This window comes from Eptatretus burgeri, chromosome 10 (genome assembly GCF_056783735.1).
Source record: "Eptatretus burgeri isolate ZD-2024b chromosome 10, Ebu_testis_v1, whole genome shotgun sequence".
NCBI lineage: Eukaryota > Metazoa > Chordata > Myxini > Myxiniformes > Myxinidae > Eptatretus > Eptatretus burgeri.
Window position 1 is genome coordinate 29,123,913 of NC_140970.1, and position 19,165 is coordinate 29,143,077.

Here is a 19,165-nt window from a genome sequence, read left to right on the forward strand (position 1 = left end):
AAAACGGGAACCCGTCACGGGTCGTCTATTATATTATAAGCCCGATATTATGTCTGGGTGAATTATATTTATCCAGGTGGCTTCATGGAGTTGCGTGAGTAAAACCGTTATACATTATTTTTCTTTCATCTCTCTGCCCCTTTACATGCGGGTGTCCATATCTCTGCCGGTCTCTCTGTCTTGGTCTCGGTCTCATACTCGGTCTCTCTGTCTCTCTCTGTCTCTCTCTGTCTCTCTCTGTCTCTCTCTGTCTCTCTCTTGGTCTCTCTGTCTCTCTCTTGGTCTCTCTGTCTCTCTCTTGATCTCTCTGTCTCTCTCTTGGTCTCTCTGTCTCTCTCTTGATCTCTCTGTCTCTCTCTTGGTCTCTCTGTCTCTCTCTTGATCTCTCTGTCTCTCTCTTGGTCTCTCTGTCTCTCTCTCTTGATCTCTCTGTCTCTCTCTTGATCTGTCTCTCTGTCTCTCTGTCTCTCTGTCTCTCTCTCTTTCTCTCTGTCTCTCTGTCTCTCTGCCTCTCTCTCTCTCTCTCTGTCTCTCTCGGTCTCTCTCGGTCTCTCTCTCGATCTCGAAACGTAACACACGGCAGCTCATTCTCTAATCGATGCACTTTTTCTGCTTTCTTATCATTCTGGCTGTTTAAGTGCAGAACAAGGGCACTCCATTTTGGTAAGTTGTACTCTCTTTGACTTGTAATTATCTTTTTGTTTTTAAAATTGAGGTTTCTGTCATATTTTAAAACATTACCTGTTCAATGGGAGGGGATTTGAAAGGACATTTTGGAAATTTGCCAGAAGGATATGAGTGTGTGCATGGTGGGTCAGGTTTTGGAGTTTGAAACACTGAAGATGTAAGAATACTTGAGTTTGTTGATGCTTTAGATATGGTCGTCTGCATCACAATGTTTAAGAAGAGGCCGAGCAGATTGATCACTTATGAGTCAGCGGGTGTAAAGATCAGGATTACTTTCTAGCTCGGAGATTAGATCGGAAGTTGGTTCAGGATGTGAAAACAATAGGTGGAGAAGAATGTACCTTACAACATAGGCTGCTAGTGTGTGATGTAAAGTTAAGTTGGAGCAGTGAAGAGAGGAAACCTTAGGTTCCAAGGAGAAGAGTATGGAAACTAAGAAATCAGAATGTAAAGGAACATTTCTCTAGGGAACTTTTGGAAATTAATCTTGGGTCATTCTATGTCAAATCAACCAATGCAATTGACATTTCCTTGCTCTGCAGGCACATTTCAGGCTCTCCAGGCACTATGTATAGTACCTTTGTCAGTAAATAATAACTTGTTATTAAAATAATAGTCAGTGTGATACCTTTGTGTCTCAGTTTTGGACAAGACAGGTCGATGTTGAGTGGTCAGCAGAATGGCTGAGAGTGACGAGCTTGGAAATTGTGCTGTTAGTATTTCCCTGCAATCAGCCTGTCATAAAAAGGATCATGTTGGTAAATGGGGCTTGATCAGAATAGCACATCTTTTTGGAGACGAACAATGACTGTTGTTCTGAATAAGTGGTTTTAAAACGGCCCAATTTGAGGTCGAAGATGCAACCGTTTGTCTCCATCTCCGTGACTTTCTCAACGTCGAAATTCGAAGCTCGGCAATTGAAATGCTGCAATCCATTTTTGATCCACAAATCTGGCAAGAAACTGAGAGCAGCACTGAACAAAGTAAGTGTATTTTTCATCTCCTTTTGACTCATCTGTGATCTTTCGTCACATCGTTGAGCTGAGTGAAGATAACAAAGGTATCCACAATTATGGTGTGTTTCCAGGGATGTGTCCAATAAACTTGGCTCCCACTCAGGGTTATCTTGCATTGGTTGGGCAGATTTCATGCCATAGAAAGGACACCCATCATGAACATACGCATTCTTTTATTTTCCAGGCCCTTTGAAACCAGTCAGTGTGGCATTAGCAAGGGATCTCTTGAGGTGTGGAAAAGATGTCTAGCCTGAAGAAAAGCTGTGCATCACATATTGCAAAAATGCTATAGAGATTATTTTACCTGCCCTCCCAAGTGATGCACCCGAATCGTCAATATCAGATGAGGACCAGACCACTGCAGGTGTCCCCTGAGTTGACCCCTCTGAATTGTCGACAATGGAGATGGAGAACAAGCCTTCTGCGCGTGTCCCCCTATGTGATGCGTCAGTCGTTGACAACAGAGATGGAAGACGAGCCTGGGACTTCTGATGCGGAGTTGGAGCTTGTTCAGGAGGACCTGAATATGAGTTTCACAATTGTCAATTGTTCCGCATTGAAACTACATTCAAAGAAAACGGTGGATCGTCCCACTTATCCGAAACAAAAGTTAACAAAGCACCCTCAATCGGGTCAGAAAAAAATGGCAACTCTGCTTCGTTCCCCAAAGGAGACATTGAGCTCTAGAGCAGAGATTCCATCACACAAGTGTCAGGCTCGCAATGATATGGAAACCATTATTAATGAACTGAAACAAAAGTGTGCAATTTCCACGTGTAGGGAAAATAGACGCTGGCCAACCTAACCTATCGTGACACCCCGCAGGCATTTCATGTTAAAAACTGGTATGGGGTGCCAAAAGGTAGAAAATATCTCTGTTGTTGAGAATTTGCCCCATACCAAGTGCAACCAAATCAATTTTCTCAAAAAATCACGAAATAGAAGCGTCCCTCGCACGCGCCGTGGCCATGTCCACGGTGCTCCACTCAGTCTACTAATCGCTCTTGAAGAGGAAGTAGCCAGTGTGTGCCACATGGCGCTGAACAGTTGAGCTTTCTACACGTCTTTTGCGTTGTTTTGCTTTCATTTTGTGTGAAATCTACGACAATTGCGTTGTTAAATTTGGGGCAATGGATGAAATGAAAGCTATAACGCACCAAGCATCAGACGACGGTAAGAATAGGGTGATCACGGTCCTCGCTGAACGCAATCGCCTCGGAGAGGAATCTGATAGATTGAAGAGGCTGAACGATATTTCAATACGGGAATCGCCGTTGATGTGGCACAGCTCATGTTACTGTGATTGAGAGAGAAGCAGAGAAACTAAGACTGGATGTTGGACAAGGTGAAGATAAGGAGCTGACGACCCTATGTAACATTCTGAGTGACGGGCTTTCACGTGGATATGTATACGATATGGGGGAGGTTTGGAAGCGATTTCAGGATTTATGTGAAGTGAAAGGACAGGAAATACTTCGGAGCTATTTGTCACGTAGGAAAACCTTCACTGACCCGGTGTCTAAGAGACTCGGGAGTAGAGCTGGCTTCATTAGACCCCTCAATCGTACAGCCTCGTTGCTCTTGTATCCCAGTGAAAGGAATGAATGTGTCATTTCAACATCTCTGTCAGGGATGAAGACTCGGAAGATTCTGATGATGGTAATGACTTTTTTCGATTATGGCCAGCAATCCACTGCAGGAAATAGTACATTCTACTCTCCAATTGCGCAACGATCTCAATAGCCGCCCTGGTCACGAATTAGGATGGCGAGGAATCGACCAAGACCATGTGAATGAGATCATCCCCCAATCGTTGCACATATTTCTCGGAGTCCTTTTCGCCGTTGCGATCGAGGATAATACTGAAGCTGCTGATACATGTGCAGAGCTCGACCGCTTCGTCTGTGATATCGCACAGGACATCATCTTTCGCCTTTCCCAGGGGTGCAAGCTGACACCCAAACACATTGGATTAGGGATGACAGTACATCAAATGACACGATCCGAGGCCTTGGTGGATCTATTGCATGCAAGTGGTCACTGTATCAGCATCGACACAATCCGGCGCATTGACACGTCCATCGCAAATGATATTCTCGACAGGGCCGACGCAAACGACGGAGTCTTTATCCCCGAGGTAATCCGCCCATTCGAGACCTCAGGGCTGGTCCTCAGTTCATGTGACAATATTGACATACTTGAGGAAACAATTGACGGCAACAACACTACACATTATACACAGATGGCAGTGTGGCAGCGAGATGACGGAACTGTTTATCACAGAGATGAACCTCGGCATATCGGTCGTACTAAAGCTCTCAGCCAGGAACGAATCGGCAAGATGCACATATTAGAATACGCAAAACCTCGTTCTGGTATTCGTCCGTCCCCCACTTTTCCTGATGGTGCCGCCATCAACGTAGAGTCGTGGTTCCAAGAGTCTGGCAATGCACATAACAGCAAGTCCAACGACTTGGCATGGACATTATCAAGAATATTACATGGTGGTGAGTCACAATCTGTGCCACCATGGGCGTCATTTAACAGTCTGGTGACGAATGGGGCCCCACCTGTCACCAATGTAGGTATGCTCCAAATTCTGAAGGCACCGGCAGACAATGATGACACAATGACAACTGTGATGACCAAGTTCATGAATATCAGTGAAAAGGTGGGACAGACACACATGGTCATTTTTGCTGACCAACCTCTCGACAGTCGGATGAAAGAACTCGTATGGAACGATCCCGCCAAATACAGCAATGTTATATGCCTCCTTGGTCACCTCCACATTCTCTTCAATTACCTCAAAGCTAATGGACAGCATTATGAGAGTGCAGGGCTGGAGGTTATCTGGATCGAGGCGGGATTATTCGCTCCTAATACGATACCAAGCGTACCTGGTGGAAAACCATACTACCGAGGAGTATATGGACATATTTGTACATACCAAGCATTGTGTCGCATCCGATGGACCAAATTCATGGAGTGGCTCGAGCAAAGTCATGATATCGCAACAATCGCTTTTATTGAGGCTATCAAGACATGCGCTGAGGAAGTTAGGAACAAATGTCACAGTGGAGATGGTCGTCTCTGCAAATCCGATGCACTGAGCCATGCCATCTGTGCTTTGAGACAAACCATCGAAAGATCAGACGTATTGACGAAATTGGACGAATTTGACCGATGCCGCGCAACTGATCCCAATTTTGAATTCTGGACGACTTGCATCAAAATGGTCAGCACACTTTTGGAATTCATCCGTGCGAATAGAGAGGGAGTTTGGCAGGCGCACCTAAAATTGTTCGCAAAGATGTTACCGTGGCTATGTGTGCGTATGACCACACAAATTATGCGAGATGGGGACCGGCGTATCTCTCCGACATGAAAATGTTGGAGAATACAGCGCCTGATGTATACAGTGCATTTCTCGCCGGGAACTTTGTGGTACAAAGCAGCAAACGTCCGTTCAGATCTGTGCCAGTCGATCAAGCTTCAGAATGGATCAACCGCATGTGTAAGATATCGGATGGCATAATCGGAATCACCAGGAATGATACTGCAAGGGATCGATTCTGCTTGACGTGGTGTGATCGCTCCTAAATTGCCCTTGATACCAAATGGCTACTAAAACTGATCGATGAAGAGATCGTAGAGGAGGCGATATCTACGAGAAAGGAGGCTATGCCTGGACGTCTAAGGCATGATGAAGGCAATGTTCAAAATCTGATGGACCAGTTTGAGTGATTCCGTATTTTCCAAGCAGCGGATACACTCCCACCGGCACAATCACCAGACCTGATGGAGGAATCGCAGGAACCTACACTTGTATCTTTGACAACAAACTATCTCGCCACGATGGGAATACAATCTTCCCTGTTGTCAACCTATGAGCGAGGTCTTCGAAGGTTACAAAGTTTTGTGGATGAGAGGCTAGTAACTCGAGAGACGGGTTTCTTCGATGCGCTGTCGAGGATCAATTCCAAATCCTTTGCTCATCTCTACAAAAGCACAGCTCTGACCTCAACAGCCGAGAAGAAATTCATCAAGGCAGACGCAAAACTCATACATCGGTTGTTCAATGCAACCAGAGCTGGACGATGTGTCTATGTCCAGGATTCTTCAGCACGAATTTTCGTCGCTTCCATCGTCGCTAGTCAAGAGAAACGGACAGATGAATCAGACAAACAAGGCTGATATGCTTCGTATCCTGACAAACGACGTGGATATCGAAACACCAGCGAATATTCCATCCCTGCAGGAGCCGTCAGCTCTCATCATCGATGGTCACGCCATGATCCAAGCGATGGGGAAGCCGTCTCATTGTCGCACGTTTGCTGACCTTGGTCGTACATATTACGAGAGGATTGTAAAGCTATTTCACCAGTCATTCACTCGCATCGACATAGTCTGCGATCGGTACATCGGAACAGGGTCAATAAAATCAGCAACTAGATCAAAACGTGGGCAGAAGAAGCGACCAATCAGAAAAAAATCATTGATCGAGGAGACGTACCACTGCCAGAGGTCTGGACCAGAACAAAGCTAACCTCGCTAAATTCGTCGCTAAGTACCTCATTTCGACCGATCGGAATTACCCACAGTCTTGCGAGCTGATTGTAGGGGGAGGTTTCGCTGAACCGGAGATGGTGAAGTCAACTACACGTGGCCAAATTAATGATTTGGCCGCGAACCATGAAGAGGCCGATACGTGCATGGTCGCACATGCAGCACATACCGTCAGGGAGAAATACAAGAGAGTGGTCGTGGAGAGCAAGGATACAGATGTATTATTACTCTTCATCCATTTCTTCGGTGATGCAAACGTTGATCTGTGGATGAAAAGTGGGACTAGCAAAAAACGTGTCTACTACCAAATTGCACCAATTGCACAAAAGCTATCGCGTCCTGTCAGGACCAATCTGCTCGGATTTCATGCCTTTACCGGATGTGATGTGACGTCTTCGTTCTACTGATACGGGAACCGGAGCTGCTGGAAAGTGTACGTGGAACAGCCGGAGCTACTGGCGAATATTGGGTGTGATGGATCCACTGACGAGGCTGAAAAGTTCCTGTACCATTTGTATGGAGTGGACAACGCTGACGATCTGCTCTCTGCCAAATCCCAGATGTTCGAAAAAGGTCTCCGGGATTTCGAAAAGCTACCACCAACTTTCGACGCATTCGAGGTCCATCATATCAGGTCAAATCATCAGGCGAAAATCTGGTACCAGGCTGATAAACCTCGGATAGCAGTTGAAGCTCCAGAAGAGACGGGTGGCTGGAAGCTAACAGACTCTGGACTTGAGATCGTGTGGATGCGACTCCCCGCCATTCCAGCTTCTTGTACTGAACTAGTCACTTGTGCGTGTAAAAGCAAGTGTCGAACGAGTGCATGTAAGTGCAGCAAGTCTCGCCAGAACTGTATCCCAGCATGCGGGTGTGACACTGTCAACTGCAATAATGACTACCACTAACTACAGCTATATGGGTGAGCAAATTATATTTCAAACATTCTCTTATGTGCCAACTCTCTTATACAACGTTTTGATCTCACATGAGTTCGTCTTACGAGTTGAGAACTCACATGAGAAGATTACATGCGTCCATCTTCAGAAATTCGAGAAAATGGCCATTTTACAATTGCGGCCTTTCATGTTTTCAAGCTAATCTCTAGTCTAAATTTATTGCTGTGACTAAAGGACAGTAGCCTAGGCAAATAATTCATACACAGGCATATAGATGTGGCAATGCTGAAACGAAATTCACTATAACCAAAAAATGAGGAATTTGGCATTTGACCTTGACCTTTGACCTCATTGGTTAAAGTTCGAGATTGTATGGGGCAGATTCTGAAGCTTCACCCTATCATCTTACTTTCGGACATGCATAATCACTTTTAACAAGAAATGCCTACGGGACTAATTTTTAGACCCCGGAGATAGTCTTGGCCGGCCGTCTAAAAAAAATTCATTGTTAACACTGGTTCCACCGAGCTGGTCTATAAAGAAAACAGCTCAAATATTTGCTGTCACGGAATATGTGGTAAGGAGAGCTCGAGAACTAAAAAAGACCAGTCGTGTTTTTGCTATGCTGTCGAAGAAGGGGGAGAAGGCGCTATCACCCGAAGTGGTTGAAATTGTCACAGGCTTCGATATTGATGATGAGTTTTCTAGAATGTGCCCAGGAATGAAAGATTTTGTGAATGTGAGGGAAGATGGAAAACAAAGTTCAACACCAGAAAAGGGTGCTTTTGCTTTAGCCCCTCTGCATCCATTTGCAATTTATCATCGATTTAAAGATTCAGCTTCCCTTCAATGTATTGTAACGGAAATGGCCCTTCTTGGACTACTAAATATAGGATTAGCTCAGATCCCCATTAAATGCATGTTTAGCTCGGTTGTGTGGTAAAATGGACGTTACATGTGTGTCGGGAGGTGTAGGATGCATGTTTTTATTGTTTGTACAGTGGTGGTGTGCCAAGGGCTCCCTCTTCTTCCTCCCCTCTCCGGACGATAGGCCCCGCCCAGTCGGCTGAGAGGGTGTGGCCAAAAAGAGGAAGTGAAGCAAAGGGGGAGGAGCCAGTGGCTCGGAGCGAGTGAACGAAGACCTCGTGAAAAGGTTCAGTTTGGCAGAAGTACAAAACTGCAGTCGGTTTAGAGGCGTGCTCGTGTGTCGAAGGAGCGAACGAGAGAGAAACGAAGGCTTCGTAAAAAGGTTGAGTTTGTGGAAAACAGTCGGGTTTTCGAGGCGTGCTCGGGGTGGCTTCGAAGCGAGCGAACGAAGGCTTCATAAAAAGGTTCAGTGTGTGGAAACAGTCGCTCTCGAGGCGCGCTCGTGTTTTCGAAGCGAGCGAAGGAAGGAGGCACAGTGTTGGATCTGCCGGGTGAGGCGGCCTGCACGTCGAGTGTGCATTTTTGGCAGTAAGAGAGGCGGCCTGCACGTCGAGTCTGTCTTTTTGGGGCAGTGGGAGAGTCGGCCTGCACGTCGAGTCGGCGATCTACTCTTATGAGGAGGTGATTCTGCCGTGAGAGAGACGGCAGCCAGCTTTGAGAGGCGAGTGTGGAAAAGGAAAGAAAAGGCGATTCTATAGAAAGAAACTGAGAGGACGGAGCCTCTGATGGTCCCTGCTGACACCAACGACTCGACACGTTTGCCGATCCGCTTGCCGGAGCCCAGCACCTCAATTTGGGCCTTGTCTGGTGAACAGGCCATGCCTGGATTTGTATGCTGAACCTTGAGAGAAATCAGCTGAGGCCCATCGTCGACCTTATGTGGGGTCAGAGCGCGCGGAATCCGCGTGCGGTGCGGAAAGGAAAGAGTGCGGCGCCGCCATCTTGCCGCGCGCTCGAGCTGGGGCTCGAATCCGTGGCCATCCGCCTGTTGTGAGCGACATTCGTGCTTTTGACACTGTCCTCTCGTCCATGAAACATCACCAAGTACTCTGTCTTGTCTTGCATGCATGCTGTCTTTCTGTCTGTCTGTCTGCACGTGTTGCATAAGGAATATCTCGGTAGGGACCCCCTCAAAACCTGTAGTCCGTAGTTCCCTATTTAAGAACGGGTTAAAGATTGTTAATAAAAGCATTGTCGTGAATGTTTTGCTTGTGTCGTGTTCCCTGATGTTCCCCAATAAATCTGGTTGGTTCGTATGAAGTTGCCGCTATGGATTAATTCGTGTTGCGTCGAGGAACGATCCGTTCGATTGGCATATAAAACACAAATGGTTACAGACTGGCAGAAAACACTCGGCATTTGACGCAACTAGTCTGTAAACCGGGGTTCTATTTCCCCAACTGGTAAGGTACAAGGATTACGTTGGTATCACAATTGAAGACGCGTGACCCGAGGCCTGTGCTGAGCCGGCCGGCATTATAAACCCCGGAGACGGCGGTGGTGAGGGTGGCGCCAAGAGTCGGGTGAGAATCCCACCACCCCGGATCCGCAACAGTATTAAGTGCCTGCATCATGAGTGATGACCAAGATCACAATGTGATAACAGCCCAGGCAAAAATAACATTCCTTTCCTGTAGTAATTCTCTGCAGACTACTGTAGTCTATGAGAGTACAACTCTCATGTACTATAGTTGTAACTTTTTGAATTTTTTCCTCGGGTTCATAAGTTCATTGATGTTATCAAGTTTATAAACTGAAACTATCAAAGTCAAACACATCCACTATTTCAGTGATGGGGCAGCTTGTGAAAATAAAAATTTCAAAATTTTTTGCAGCCTGTTTCCACCAGTCAGACTGGTATCACAGCTGACAATAATTTCTTCGCTACTAGTCATGATGAAAGTCCGTGTGACGGAATCGGTGGCACAATCAAACGTCTGGTCGCACGTGCTAGTTTACAGGCAACTGAACAGGGGCAGATTTTGACACCATTTCAGCTCTGTTATTGGGCTAATGAACATGTCTTTTTGGTATAAAGGTCATCTTTGTTCCTAAAGAGGATGTTGCTGCCCATGGTTCAAAGATTGAATCGAGATTGAAACATTTCAAGACTGTGCCATCAGCAGTTTATGCAAGCATCCAATAATGAAATTTGAATGTATCGGCTCTCGAGGACAGTCAGCACAGTCGTATAGGTTGGTCGAGCTGAACCTACTGTGGATGATGAATTTCCCTGTGAATTGTTTGAAAGAGGGTTGTGGCTTGAGTTTTCCACATATACTTGTGGTTTTGGGGGTGGGGGTTGCAGTGTACCAGCAAGCAATACAGTAGTTGAGTGAGGAGCAGGATATATGTTGGAAAATTGGTGTGGTGCAGAAGTGCTTGAGACTTGTAAGAGAAATCGGTCAAGTGCTTGAGACCTCTAAGAGGATTGGTGAAGTGATTGAGGCCTCCAAGCGGAGCGGTCATGTCGATTTGGGCGTGCAGAGACGGGCGTTGGTTCGGGAGATGACGGTGAGAGCGTGGCACGTGGACGGAGCCTGATGAGTCAGCTGCTGAAGAATTTTTCAATTGTTTGCTATTACAGGTACAAATGTATCATGGTGAGCTATTTCTGTGGACTTGTGATTCACATTTATTTTACTGCAAGTTGTTTAAAAGTGTAATTTGGTGCCGCTCAGGTTTTGGTGCTTTAATGTGCATTGGATTTTTCTTTAAACTACACATAAAATCATGATGTTTTTGCTGTTGGATTGAGGCTATGGATACAATGTTGACTCGAATGGAACTCGGTGGAGCACACACCTACGCCAGACTGAACAGTTTACGTTTTGTTTCCCACTAATGGGCCAGATCTGCATCCAGACCTGAAGCAAAATCTAATCGGCTTGCTCTTGTTCATCTCTCATCTCATCCACCAATTCTTTTTTTTTGTCTTAATCCATCTACAACTTATTACTTGCAAAATCGAAGATTTTTCAAGTATATTTGGTCAGTCAATTTTGTTGTTGTCTGTCTGTCTCTTTATCGCCTACAGGTCACAATTCTAAACCGATTGTCATAAAACTTTACCAAGTTGTAGAGGTAGTCTCAACTGAGAAGCCAATTGATATCGAGGTCAAAGGTCATCTTGAGGTCAAATTTCTAAAATTGTCAATTTACATCCGATCGACTTGAAATTTGAACAAGATTTGCACGTGGCATCACTGAACTGGGAAACCAAACTATTTTTGAGGTTAAAAGGTCAACTCGAGGTCAAACGTCGAAAATAATCAAATTTCTTCTGACAAATTGTCAATTTTAATCTGATTAACCCGAGCTTTGATTAAGTTTGTCAATTTCAATCTTAATGAAATGGGCAATTTGATGTATCCACGGCAACCTTTGGAGAGAAGGGTGGATTTTGCATGTATCGTGCTCTGCATGACGTCTTTTTCTTGTCGAGATATTGTGCTCTACGGCAGGTGTTCCCAACCTGTGGTACATTTGGACTTTCTCGGTGGTATGTGGCGTGGTACGCGGCAGCGTGCTTTTTTTAAAATTATTTTTATTTTACTTCTCTCTCATGCAGCTTGTGCACAACAATTAAATTTATATCGAAAGCGGCTGTACACTGACAGCTGTTTGTTATCGGCCATTGTGCACAAGTCTTATTATTCGTTTTGTCTCTACACGCCACACTGTCATCATTGCTTTTTGCCCGGCTTATTGTTACCGTTATCGTTCACCAGCATCATGTCGATGCGAAAATATTCGGAGAGTTATCTCAAGTTAGGCTTCACTTCCATCCAAAAAGGTGAATTAGAAGCTCCACAATGTGTGATTTGTGGAAAAGTTCTCGGCAATCAATCTGTGAAGCCAAGTCTATTGAAGCGCCATTTTGATTCTGTTCATCCTGAACACGGCGACAAGGACCATGATTTTTTTTCGTCGGAAGGAAAATGCCATGAAAAGAGCACGCTTCGACGGCAGCGGCAGTTTTCAACAGCAGTCCACGGCAGCCGTAAAGACATCCCACTTAGTTACACTGCGAATTGCAGAACAGAAAAAACCTCACACCGTCGGTGAAAGCCTCATCCTTCCCGCCACAAAAGGATATCGTACGTCTCATGCTGGGAGAACAAAGCGCCAAGAAGCTCAATCCTCTTTCGTTGTCAAACAACACAGTTCAGAGGCAGATTGAAGAAATGTCAACCAATATTCGTGACCAGGTGGTGGCAGAATTCAAGGCATCTCCATGCGGATTTTCTATGCAATTGGATGAGTCAACTGACGTGGCAAATTGTGCCCAACTGTTAGCGTTCGTTCGGTACGTGCATAAAGCAAAGTTCAAGGATGAAATACTATTTTTCCGCCCGCTTAAAACCACAACAAAAGCAAAGGACATTTTCGAAGAGGTGTCTTCCGTCTTTGATCAAGTTGGGCTGTCATGGGTTGATCTGAAAGGCTGTACTACAGATGGTGCTCCAGCTATGTTGGGGTGCAGATCAGGTTTCCAAATGCTTGTGAAGGCAGTTGCTCCTGAAGTGCGCGACCTACACTGTACGATCCACCGCCACGCACTCGCAGCCAAGGCACTCCCAAAGCGATTGACTGACGTTCTCTCAACCATGATCAAAATTGTGAACCATGTGAAATCCCAGGCTCTCAATTCGCGACTTTTCAAGAAACTTTGCGAGGATTTCGACTCCGACCATAAAGTTCTTTTATTCCACACTGAGGTGAGATGGTTATCCCTTGGAAATATGGCGGAGCGCGTGTCTGAACTGCGAGCTGAGCTTCGTGAATTTTTCGAAAACGATGGAAAACCAAAGACTCTATTTCGTCGCTGCTTTGAACGACCCCGACTGGGCATTGCACCTGGCTTATTTGGTCGACATTTTCTCTCGGTTAAATGCCCTGAACAAGTCTCTTCAGGGGACTGGCACGACTATCATCGACTTCATAGACAAGGTCAAGGGATTTCAGGAAAAACTCCGTCTGTGGAAGACGAATGTCGAAGCGGGAGTGGTGGTCATGTTTTCTTTCACGGCCGATATTCTTCAGAAGCGTGAAAAGAATCCCCCAAGGTAGTTCATACAACTGGTAAAAGATCACCTCGCTTATTTGGATGAGGAATTAAATTCTTTTTTTCTGGATCTCAAGGCACTGGATCTGAAAATGATTCGCAACCCATTTCGCATGAATGCATTGGATTTGCCACCTGGAACAGGACTGCAGGAAAGCTTGATTGATCTCCAGAACGACTCCACAGCCCGAGATCAGTTTGACGAGATGAATCTTGCAGACTTCTGGTGTGGAATGTTGGGGTCTTACCCTAAGCTAGCTGCCCTGGCTGTTCATTCGCTCATAGTATTCCCATCTACATGGCTGTGTGAAGCTGGGTTCTCGTCAGTCGTTATTCTAAAAACAAAACAAAGATCCCTACTGGATGTTGAACATGATGGTCGGTGCGCTTTATCCATAACAAAGCCTGACATCGACCTGCTTGTTAGCAAGAAACAGGCTCAACCATCCCATTGACTGGACATTTTACACAATCAAATAGGTACTTACTGTATCATTCTTTTGTTCAGATCAGATTGCTCAATGTCATAGTTGTGAATTGTTCGTATTGTTTAACTCCCCATTGTCGTATCTGTATCGCAAATAAACACTATTTTAGGTGAATTTTGGTACAGTGGTACTCGGTGGGACCACGAACATGTGAAATGGGACCCCAGTAAAAAAAGGTTGGGAACCCTTGCTCTACGGTGTGTTGTTTTTTGTTTTTTTTGACCCATATTTCAATGGTGAAGAATTGCTTAAAATAATTATAGTATCCCGATCTTCACCAAAATTGAATCAATTGGTTCTTGTCACACACGGAACCTGTCGATTAGGTTTCATCTGAATCCGTGCATAAGTTTTTGAGATATCTTGCTCACAGACAGACAAACATGTGAATGCATAACCTCTGTCCACCTTTGGTTGCAAGGAATTTCAGGAGGCTCATAGTTCAAAGTTTTATCACCTTTGGTCATAGAATCCTATAGAGAAGGACTGGAACACCTCCCATGCTTGGGGTTTGTAACTTGAGTCTGAAGGATTAACTTGAGTCCGGGGCTAAAATGACTTCTAGAAGGGCTAGAGACACAATCTCAGGATCCATATAGGGGTTTTTGAGGACGGCGAGTTCAATAGTGTCATTTTCAACACCACCTGAGGTCATCTTCAAGGTCAAAAGGTCATATTTCAAGGTCAAATTACTGAATTTTGGTATTTTTTGCCCGTTTTTGTGTCTAACTCATAAATGGTGAGAGAACGGTGAGAGATGGCTGATTGTAATAAGATGCAAGTGTGTAGAGCTGTCAAACTATGATATTTATTGTCATATATCGTATAACATAAACATTATATGCATGTCACAACACTATGCCTATTACAACTATGTCTATGTCTATCACTAGTCGGAGAGCTTTTCTTTCCTCCTGAGGCATCCCAAAGCTTTTTCTTTGTCACTTACATTGAGGACATGAGCTTTCAATAGAATGTTAGCTAAAGTAGTACATGCAGCATTACTACTAGCTAAAGGTGCATCGACAGAGGATAACAGCTTAGCAAAATGAAATCGGCAACGCATTTTAGTCTTGTCATACAAATTATAGGCATTATGTACAAAAAAGATGGTTGACATAGTCAGCACACTCAATCCACCTCTGTTCAAATTATCTAGAAACTCAGATGACACCTCGTTACCATCTTCATCATCAATGATGTCCTCCATATTCATGCTATCGCCATATTTATGAACAAGGTGTCCGGCCAAATAAACTACTTTATGCTTAAGGGCATCGTCAGACCCCAAGAGATCCTGAGTGTCTTGAGGAGTAATCTCGTCAATGAGTTCACTCCGCTCATCTGGATTTATGGAAGTTGTACAGTTCTTGTCGCAATCAATCACACGAGAACTAGATTCGGGCATAATGTCATGCTTAATGAGTGTTTGCAAATTTACAATTTTAGCTGCAGCCATAATGTCAACTACATCAATGTGGAAGTTTCCACTGCTTCTTTGCCTGGCTTGGCCGAAAAACTTTTCCAAGGCTTCATCTGCAAATATAGCAGGAAGAACGTAGTCAAAGACTCTCTGCCAGAAGCAATTTGGCAGCATCCACATTATTACGTGTGGACACAGTGAAGGCTTCAGCAGTTTGCTGAGTTAGCTTCAGCTTACGACCACCACCTCCTTGCCATGCGCAGGTAGATATAATTTGGCTAAATATGTTGTGAAGCTGCATTGCGCAAATCATCGTATCAGTATCAAATTGGCGACGATCAAGAGGTTTGAACACAAGATGCAGCTGCGACAGAAGGAAGGTGAAATGAGGAAGCTCGTTTGCCTCAGTCATCCAACAGAGCTGGCTTATTACAAGCTGAAGAATTTCCTTGCTAGTGCATTCATAGATGTTTACCTGGTCAGTTATGGATCTAATCTGGGACCATTTTGAGAGCAGGCTGTTCTTCTGAAAAGGAAAAAGTCATTTGGGCACCTCAATGCCATCTTTCTCAACTCTATTCAAGAATAGAAATCCAAAAGGTGAGTGAACTTGTTGGAAATGAAAGAACTGCTTGACAGTTTGTCCAGTAGCATCAGTTCTTGATCGGTAAAGGTTTTCCTGGTCTTTATGACGTTAAAGCCAGGAAAATAGGAGCTGATTTTAGCACAGAAGTGGTCGAAATCTTGGATATTGTCTGCAGCCTCATCAGCTGCCTGCATCTTCTTAGCTCTTGATTCTGACATAGAAGATGATGATGGGCGTGGGGCTGAGGTCACCTGCTTCAAAGCTGATTTTGGTACTCCAGGAAATATTGATGGGGGTTCTTTGGGTCGTTTGCCACCCCTAACTGACACCCAATCACAATTGAAATGTGTTTCACTAATATATACTGTATCTCCTTTAAGCACCTCAAGCTTTCTTTCTCATTTGGCATTGCCAATATCCATCTCTCCCTCTCCTCAGGATCTTTTGGGAAGGATATGACCTTTACATAAGGCGTCCCATCATAGTTTCCTCTACAACCAAAGCAGCTGCAACGATGTGGCATATTGTCACCAAAGCAGGAAACAACACAAAGATCCTGTGAGATCACCAGCTGGACAGTTTCTGAAAGAGAAACAAACAAAACATACATTAGTTAACGATGATAGAAATCAGCAAGTAGGTGCAGTAGGTGCACAATGTCATGTTTTGTCATCGACTTTACAAAAGTCTTCCTCTATGAGTTAGACACAAAAACGGGCAAAAAATACCAAAATTCAGTAATTTGCCCTTGAAATATGACCTTTTGACCTTGAAGATGACCTCAGGTGGTGTTGAAAATGACACTATTGAACTCTCCGTCCTCAAAAACCCCTATATGGATCCTGAGATCGTGTCTCTAGCCCTTCCAGAAGTCATTTTAGCCCCGGCCTCAAGTTAATCCTTCAGACTCAAGTTACAAACCCCGAGATCGTGACGTTCCAGTCCTTCTCTATAGGAGTCTATGCCTTTGGTGGCAGAGGTAATTACAGTTATTTGAAATAACACTTTTTTTTTTCTTCTTTTTTTTCTCCACAATATTCAAATTCATGGAAGAGCAAGGTGACTGAGGGTATGAACTGACTGACAGTTGGGTGGTGGAGCAACTCTTAGGCACAATTAGGAATGAACAAATAGGAATGAATTGAGAGATTTAGGAACTCTGGCTCGTGTTTGAATACATTGCGTTTTTGCCATTTATATTTTTTTAATATTGGTACATCTAGAGCAGTTTGATATGTTTCACTGCTGCATTGTCTTTGGTTCCACCCTCACTGAAATGATCTGTATGCAATCCCCACCTTGAAGAAATCTTCAGTAGATACAGGCTACATTCAAAATTAGAGATGCTTCCCCTTAAAACTTTAATGTCCAAGATTTTCAAATGTGCCATCACCAATTAGCTTCTGGAATATCGATAACCAATATTCTCTTTTATAGCCCTTTCAGTCTGTTTTCAAATGGTAACCGAGCACCGAGACTTTCCTCCTAATGGTTACGTAACACCGAGAAGGCGCAAGTTTTTTTTTTGTGCAAAGTGGACCAAGGACCAGCTACTTTCTTTGGACTTCTTGACTTATTGGCTGATTTTGATTGATTTCACCAGAATATCCCGCTTGAGCATCTTCATACCCGTTTTGGCATCCTCATCTTATGACCTGCTCTTAGATGGTTTGAATCTTGTCTTGCAGATGGTACATCCGTGGTAAACATTGCTGGCTCTTAATCAGCCGGAATTTGTCTCTCTAATAGTTTTCTCTAGGGATCTGTCTCTTGTCCCACACTTGTTTTCTCTTTATCCGCTTTGTACATACAGTATTTATGGAATTTCAATATCGCCTTTCACAGTTACGCTGATGGTACCGACATCGATTAGTCCATTGAACCTGATGATGTGCTGTCTTTTGCAATTCTGAATTCCTGTCTCTTCTATATAGATGTGCTTCAGCCTCTTTGTGGGGGGTGTCTATGTTGCTGAGAGCTTTGGATTGGCATTCTTGGTTCAAGCTTTGTCTCTCATCTCGACTCCTTACAACTCACACATATGTCAGGAGGCTCGTAGTGCAAACTTGTAAGTTTTATCACATTACTCATATCCTCAAAACGCTGCATGATTCCCAATACACCAGATATTGAAATATCCCTGATGATGTTTTAAACCAAACATAAATGGGTTTCTCCCTGCATTTCTGACCTAATCACATCTTGGACTCCTGCACGAACATGCTGGCAAGACAGGATGTCCCTGTACTACTCTAATTAGGATAAATACTTTTGGTGATCGATGATTATTCTGATAGTTTAACTGTGGAAGTCTCAGAGAGGTCTCTTTATAATCCAGTCACATTAATTATTGTTTATATTATATCTTAAAATCCCACCCTCTTGCATATTATTTGATTTATCTTGGTGGAATGTTTCTCTTCTTACCCTTTCTTATTTTTATAAAGCACTTTGGGATTTCCTCTGAAGTGAAGAGCATTAAATAATGTATATAATTTGAGTAATTGGTCTCCATCATGGTGGAGAGTGAAGTGGAAGTAATGTTTCGCTGTGAGAGATCTAGCGTTGCATCTGCATCTGGACTTGAGGTCATGACATGTTTTCTGGCCTTTGCTCTGCGGATTATGTTTGAGGGTTTGTATGTGAAGGACCGATTGGAATGTTAACTCCAGCCAGCTGTCTTTTGGGTGACTTACTCACCTGTTTTAGCTTAACCGGATTTTTCTTTCTTCAAGTTCTATCTGTGTGCTTTTGAAAACCAGCAGTATGTTGCAAATGACTTGCATTGCAGTTTGGTTTGATTCCTGTAGAAAGTGCTATCTTGAGCCTGCCACCTCAAAGGCATTGTTACACAGGATATCCTGGTTCAAACTTGCCTTGAGAGGAATCTTTTTGTGACGTCTTGGCGAAGGCAGTGCGTGAGCAACTGTGCGAGAGATTTTGTTGTTTTGCTTGCATGGGGTAGGGGAAGGGAGCAGAGGCGCCTTGAATATCAGGTGGCCCGGGTGCCCTTGATAGTCACCATGTGATGAATTACAATCTATGGCTGTTTCCTAAAAGATGCACACAATCTCCACCCCGACCCGTGATCTTTTATACCCTCATTAACCCTCCCCTTTTCCTTGTGGGCTGCTCTTTTCTTTCTTTTCTTCCCCTCTCTCTCAAGCTCCTGTTCGTTCATCACTTTGCTGCAGCCACGTGTTGCCTCACTGTCAGTGTGTTGTCTTCTACCCTCTGTCACAGCAGCGTATGTTTTGACTTGCTTACAAAAATATGAAAATTATATATATTTATATATATATATATATATCTTCTTCTTCTTCTTTCGGCTGCTCCCGTTAGGGGTCGCCACAGCGGATCATCCGTATGATCCGCATAGTGATTTGGCATATGTTTTTTTTTTACGCCGGATGCCCTTCCTGACGCAACCCTGGTCGCCTCTTACGACACAGGGATATGGTACACCTATTTTTTAACCGGGGTATACACCGGCCCAGTATAC

At 44.2% G+C, this 19,165-nt stretch overlaps 1 protein-coding gene across 10 annotated transcripts in view; it reads left to right on the top strand.

The window, feature by feature from the left end:
- Window positions 1-19,165, top strand: part of LOC147018191 (splicing regulator ARVCF-like) — a 163,196-nt gene that overhangs the window by 33,149 nt on the left and 110,882 nt on the right. Inside the window, exons 1-2 of one of the 10 annotated variants that reach the window (XM_085897642.1) lie at window positions 10,614-10,685; window positions 17,598-17,731. The exons of 7 other annotated variants lie outside the window; for them this stretch is intronic. The gene's annotated coding sequence lies outside the window, so the exon portion shown is untranslated. Of the gene's footprint in view, window positions 1-10,596; window positions 10,702-17,597; window positions 17,732-19,165 lie in introns of those variants that run through there. 2 more of the 10 variants (XM_085897646.1, XM_085897648.1) reach the window with 2 other exon arrangements.